At 50.8% G+C, this 6000-nt stretch overlaps 1 protein-coding gene across 2 annotated transcripts in view; it reads left to right on the top strand.

Moving 5' to 3' along the window:
• The first annotated feature begins 27 nt into the window (after positions 1-27).
• The window catches only part of MAPK4 (mitogen-activated protein kinase 4), a 152274-nt gene continuing 146301 nt past the window's right edge, over positions 28-6000 (top strand). Inside the window, exon 1 of one of the 2 annotated variants that reach the window (XM_040478820.1) lies at positions 28-147. The gene's annotated coding sequence lies outside the window, so the exon portion shown is untranslated. The remainder of the gene's footprint in view (positions 148-6000) is intronic. The other variant, XM_040478819.1, reaches the window with a different exon arrangement.

Genomic DNA, 6000 nt, shown 5'->3' with positions numbered 1-6000 from the left:
GGAGCCGCGAGCCGGGCTGTCCGGGCGCCCGCGGGAGCTCGCGGCGCGCCGGGGTTGGGACCCGCCTGGCCGAGCGCGCCGGCGCCGCGACCGCAGACAAAGGCGTCTCTCGAGCCCGGGCCGCCGCGCTCTCGGGCTCTGCCTTGGGTAAGTGGCTCCCCCTCCGCTTTCTTTCTTCTCCCGCTGCCTGCCCCTCTCGGAGTTCTGCGGGTTCTGGAGAAGCCGGGCGAAGGGAAGAAATGCTACTTCCCCGCTCTCTCTGCACCCCCACCTCACCTTTATAAAAAAACCCAAACCCAACGGAAAACCAAGCAAATACCAAACTAGCGAGTTTCCGAGGGGGGGGGGTGTCTCCCGCGGGACCGACGCGGCCGCGCTCAAGGACCCCTTTCCTCGGCCGACCGCGCGCGGGGGCTGTCCCTGGATCTGCGGTTCCGAAGGGAAGGTTGCCACTGGGCGTCCCCGGGGGGTGTGTAGTGCAGGAGAATTTAGGGACCGGGTGCTGGGGGGGGGGACCCCACCCCTGCGGGCAGTTCCGCGCGTTTGGGGGCTCCGAGGGGCGGTTCGTATTGCGAGTTCGAATTGGGATCTTGGTTGTGGGGTCTGCCCCAGTCCCCTAGCATCTTCTCCCCTAGCCGCCTTCGCGCTTCGTTCAGGGGTTACTATAGCGCCCCCCACGCCCCACCCGACTGAGGCTTCCACTCTGCCCCTCGCGGCCCCAGGGCGGGGGCTCGGGGTGCCCGGGAGAGCTGGGAGGGAGGGAGGCAGCCCCGCCGCTTTCTCCGGCTCGGCAATCCCCAGCCCGAATCCGCTGGGGAGGGCGGGCAGCTGCCGGCAGCCGGTCGGGTTTGACCACGCAGCCCGGTCCTGGGCCAGCTCCCCCAGCCTCTTCCCCGGCTGCTCTCCACCGGAAAGCAATCGGAAGCCCGGCTGGCGTTTGCTTTTGTTCTGCCCGCAACTCTCCGGAATCCGAGAAGCCTGGGTGGGCGGGTGCCCCGGGAGGGGGCCGTTGCGGGAGCTTCAGGTGCAGCCCCGAAGTGACAAGTGGAGGCGGCAGCCGTTGCCCGCCCCTGGGTGGGGAGTGGGTCCCGATCGCTAATCAATGCCCGAGAGCAGGCGGTGCGTCCGCAGCTCCGGAAAAAGCGCGCTCTGCGCGGCGGCCGCGCACTGTCACGCGCCTCTCCAGCACTCTCAAAAGCGCTACCTCGAGACGCGCATTTCCATTCATGGATCTCTGCCTGGGATTTGACTAATGTCACCTCTGCCCGAGTTCTCTGAGGAGCGAGCGTCTACCACTATGAGATTTAATAGCCATTTACAGGGGGCCTACTATGTGCAAGGCAGCAGTCCTAGGATCGTCTTAATTTAAAGGTATTTATTGAGCATCTACTAGGTACGAAGTAGATGTGTTACAAACATTTCAATTTAGCAGATATTTATTGAGTGCTTCCTGTTTTCAAGGTAGTTGTGCTGTGACCTTATTTTAATAGGTATCTCCTGAACACCTTGTGTGTACAAAGGTTTTGTGTGTGTGTGTGTGTGTGTGTGTGTGTGTGTGTGTGTGTGTGTTTTCTGAAGGATTGCCCAGCCTACTTTTAGGAGACATATGGAAACAGAGGAGAGAATGTGTCTTTGGACCCTTCAGTCTTCAGTTCCTTTAGTAGCCTACATTTTACCCTTTCTGGACTGCTTGTCATGTGGGGTAGGAAGAGCTTGTCTTCTATACTAGAGCTTGAGGGGTTGGAGGGGAGCAGGGCAGGATAATGCAAAGGCCTACTCTGGGACCCCTTTCCAATTCACTTTATTTACATGGCCAGGGGCTTGGGGTGGGGGAGAGGTTGTCAATTCCTTTGTGCAAAGCACCATGCTAGTTAGTTACTGCAATGAATTAAAGGTTAATAGGGCAAAGTCCTGATAGTCAAAGGGATAGACAATCAGTGGTGAGGACAGAAAGACAGACAAATGGACAACCAACTAAATAAACCATGAAGGGGGTGGCAGAAGGCACAAAGATAGGTCCAGCCTGGACCTTCCAACTCCTAGTTCCAAATTGGTGACAACAGGTGGGGTGAGGATATCTTTAAAATCCCGTCATTTGGGTGGCTAGGGGCTAAGTGAAAGAATCAAATGGTCTGAGGGTCCTTCCTGCTAAGAGATATGATGACTCTATTACTCTGATCATCTTGGGATCCTGACACGCACTGGAATATCCAGATTGTCAAGAAAACTGTGGGCCATCAGTCTCTTGGCAAATTTTTGAGCACTTATGTTTCATTTAGGCTGCTATCAGGGAGATATAATCTAAGATGTAGTCTTTGTCATAAAGGACTTTTTTTTTTTTTTAGTGTTTATTTATTTTTGAGAGAGAGACACAGAGTGTGAATGGAGGAGGGGCAGAGAGAGAGGGAGAGAGAGAATCCAAAGCAGGCTCCAGGCTCCAAACTGTCAGCACAGAGCCCAACTCAGGGCTTGAACCCACCAACTGTGAGATCATGACCTGAGCTAAAGTTGGGCGTTTAAACGACTAGGCCACCCAGGCACCCCAGTCATGAAGGACTTAACAGAGTTCTTGAGATAAACACATAAAAAGTCTGCTTGCACAGCAAACTTGAAAAGCCAGGAGCAAATTCCTCCTAGAATTTAATGTCAAAAAAAGTTCTGTGCTCATGGTGTTGTGGCTTTCCTCTTCTCGGATGGTGAGAACTGCTCTATGTCTAGTGTGTTGGGCTCCAGCAATTCCTGGGCACTGCTTGATCCCAGCTTCTTGGTACAGTGCTCTTTTTCTTCCCAAATTATCTCCAGTTTCCCTCTTAAATTCTTTTTATTGTTATTGTTTTAATGTCTATTTATTTTTGAGAAGAGAGAGACAGAGCATGAGCGGGGGAGGAGTGAGAAAGAGGGAGACACAGAATCCGAAGCAGGCTCCAGGCTCCAAGCTGTCAGCACAGAGCCGGCCACGGGGCTCGAACTCACGGACCGTGAGATCACGACCTGAGCCGAGGTCGGACGCTTAGCTCACTGAGCCACCCAGGCGCCCCTCTCTTAAATTCTTTTTAAACAACAGTATCATATTTTTTGTTATGAACTCCAAAGCCCCCCTCAAATCTTTCCTGAAAGGAGGCCCATTATAAAAGATACATAGGAAATGTGATAAGCACTAGGTGAGTGGCTTCAGGCCTCCTTTACCTAAGAGAAGAGCAGAGGAAAACCCCACAGGGGCCGAAATCAGGAATGTACAGAGAAAACAAAAACTGACCTTGCGAGATGGAATAGGATTCACAGGGGCAGAAGAGACTTCAAACCAAGGCTTCCTCCCAAATTGAGAAAAATGGTGTAAGCAGAGGTGTGAAGGGAAACAAGCCAGTAGTTTGATCCTTCTTCATCTAGAATAGTTTCCATTCATTCAACAAAGAAATGCTGCCTGAGCATTTTACTCTGTGTCCAGGACTCTGCTGGGTGTGGGGGGTGATGGGCTCCACCCGGCACAGTTTGGGGTTCCCTGTGATCTCAGGGCCGGCGAGGACCTTTGTCTCCTGTTCACTGCTGGGATGGTGCTGGATCCCTGCCATTCTTTCGAGCATTCCTGGCGTTTTTTCACCTGAGCTGAACTTGATTGTAATCTTCTCCAAGGCTAAGAATGTGACTTCTTTTTTTCTCTCTGCATCCCTCCCTCCCTGCAGGCTCAGGCTTATCTGTAGAGGACATTTATCTCAGGACATTGTCTCGCCCACTTCACCATTTCCCTACCTCATCCGGGCCCATTATTGCTTCCTTTGCGCTTACCACTTTCAGCTGCTCAGAGCCTTTCCCTGTATGGAAACTCAGGGGAAAAACAATCTGTCATCAGTCACTTTCTCTTGAAGATGAATGTAGGTCACTGTCCTCCCTTCCGGGGGGTCTTTGTGCTGTAAGCCTCATTGGAATGAAAGGCTTTGTCCGCCGGGAGAGGATTTCAGGCACAGGCAAGTGGGTGTTGGAGGTGATTGGGGAGGCAAAAATCCCCTTCCTGGTGCTCCTGAGATTATGCTACACCTCCTCGTGTAGCCACTCTTGGCAAGGGTCTCTGCAGTCCCGTGTGACCCATGAAGATCTGGAGCCTTCCATGCTTCATATCATGGTGTGGTGGCTAAAGTCAGATCGCCGCCCCGCCTCAACTGTCTGTCAACCTGGCCTTTGCCTGCTCTAGTGTTTAAAGGTCAATCGTTTTCCAAGCAGAATCCTTGCTTCTTTACCTGTCTATACATGCCCACTATTTTAAGGCGGAGATTCTCAGCCTGAGTGCTATCGATGCTGTGGGCTGAATAATTTTTTGGTCACGGGAAACTGCCCTGTGCATTGTAGAACGTTTATCGGTATCCCTGGCCTCTACCCAGCAGATACCAGTAGCGTGCCCTCCCCCACCCCAAATCATGACAGTCAAAAATGTCTCTGGTTGTTGCTGGATGTCCCCTGAGAAGCAAAATCACTCTTGATTGAGAACCACTGTTTGTTTTGTTTTGTTTTTAATGTTTATTTCTTTTTGAGAGAGACAGGGAGAGACAGAGACAGCGGGAGGAGAGGAGGGGCAGAGAGAGAGAGAGAGAGAGAGAGAGAGAGAGAGAGAGAAACACAGAATCCGAAGCATTCTTTGCTGAGCTGTCAGCACAGAGCCTGACACGGGGTTCGAACTCATGAGCGGTGAGGTCGTGACCTGGGCCAAAGTTGGATGCTCAACCAACTCAGCCACCCAGGCACTGAGAACCACTGTTTTAAGGGGTATTAGTTAATACATACCATTCTGTATAACTTCCTACTTTTCTGGGAGAGGCCTGATTTAATGTAACTTGGTTCTTTTTGGTCAAGGTGACTTAGTAAATGTGAAGTTAACTTTGTAGAACTTTCCATATGAATAATTTCATAAGTCAGCGAAGCATCTCTTGTCATCCCACATAGTCGAATCTGCCCATTATGTTAAGTCAATCTTTTGAGGCAAAAAAAAAAAAAAAAAAAGCAAAACTCAAATTCTTCCCCTAGCACATGGCTGATTAATATGCCAGAAATATGGGTAGCAGAACCGCCACAGGGAGCTACCATTGCCCACAGGGTCGTCCCAGCCGCTGCTTGGGCAGTGGCTGGTGAGCAGCATTGGGGAGGGAGGTGGGGAGAGGATCCAGTTCTGATGGGACAGGATGCTTATGTAATTTGAGGGTCACCTTTAAGGAAAAGACAAGATGACCAGATGACAGCGTTGCTGGGGCATTGGAAGGGTCCTGTGCAAGAGGGGTTTCAGTTTCATTAGCTTTAAGTGAAGCTGTCTCTGGAAAGATTTGAGGAGCCACGGGACAGCTGTGGCCGCAGGGATAGGAAGGTAGAGACTTGCCTCTACCGATGATGGCAGGAGCTAAGGGAAGCTTGTCAAAGACTTGGCATGCCTAGAGAGCATGGATCAGGATGCAATTGCTAAATGCAGGGTGGCCTGTGCTTCTGTTACCGTTTGTCCTCAGAAGTAGACTTTCAGAGCTTCGGCGACTCTGGGTCAGCATTAGCATCAGCAGCATCTTTGTAGGATGGAACCTGGGGCAAGGTTGGTTCAAGTTTAGCAGGAAGCTGTGTGAGCTCCCTTCGTGGACAGAAGTAACTTCATGCACATTGTAAGTGAGGTTGGCCCAGTGCCCAAGTTTATTGATTCAGAAAGCGAATGAAACTCTTTTTCAGTATATTATAATGGTATGTGGAGAGTTTACCGTAAGATTTCATTGATTCAGCCTTCTTTTTTGGAATACCCAAGACTGGGATGAGACTTCTCCTTGCATTGCAACAGGCTAGGTAGGAAATACCTTTTGGGGGCGGGGGGGGGAGGCAAGTAATCGAAGTACTTGAAAACTTAATAAAACAAACCAAAACAAAAATCCCTATATTTCAGACTTTTCATTCATTCACAATCTTTTTCCTTAATTTAAATCGACCTACCTTCAGTGAGGAATAGAACGTGCTATGATTATTGCCATAGTATGTAAATGG

This window comes from Herpailurus yagouaroundi, unplaced genomic scaffold (assembly GCF_014898765.1).
Source record: "Herpailurus yagouaroundi ecotype Mexico unplaced genomic scaffold, PumYag 142, whole genome shotgun sequence".
NCBI classification, from domain to species: domain Eukaryota; kingdom Metazoa; phylum Chordata; class Mammalia; order Carnivora; family Felidae; genus Herpailurus; species Herpailurus yagouaroundi.
This window is presented reverse-complemented; position numbering and strand designations above follow the sequence as displayed.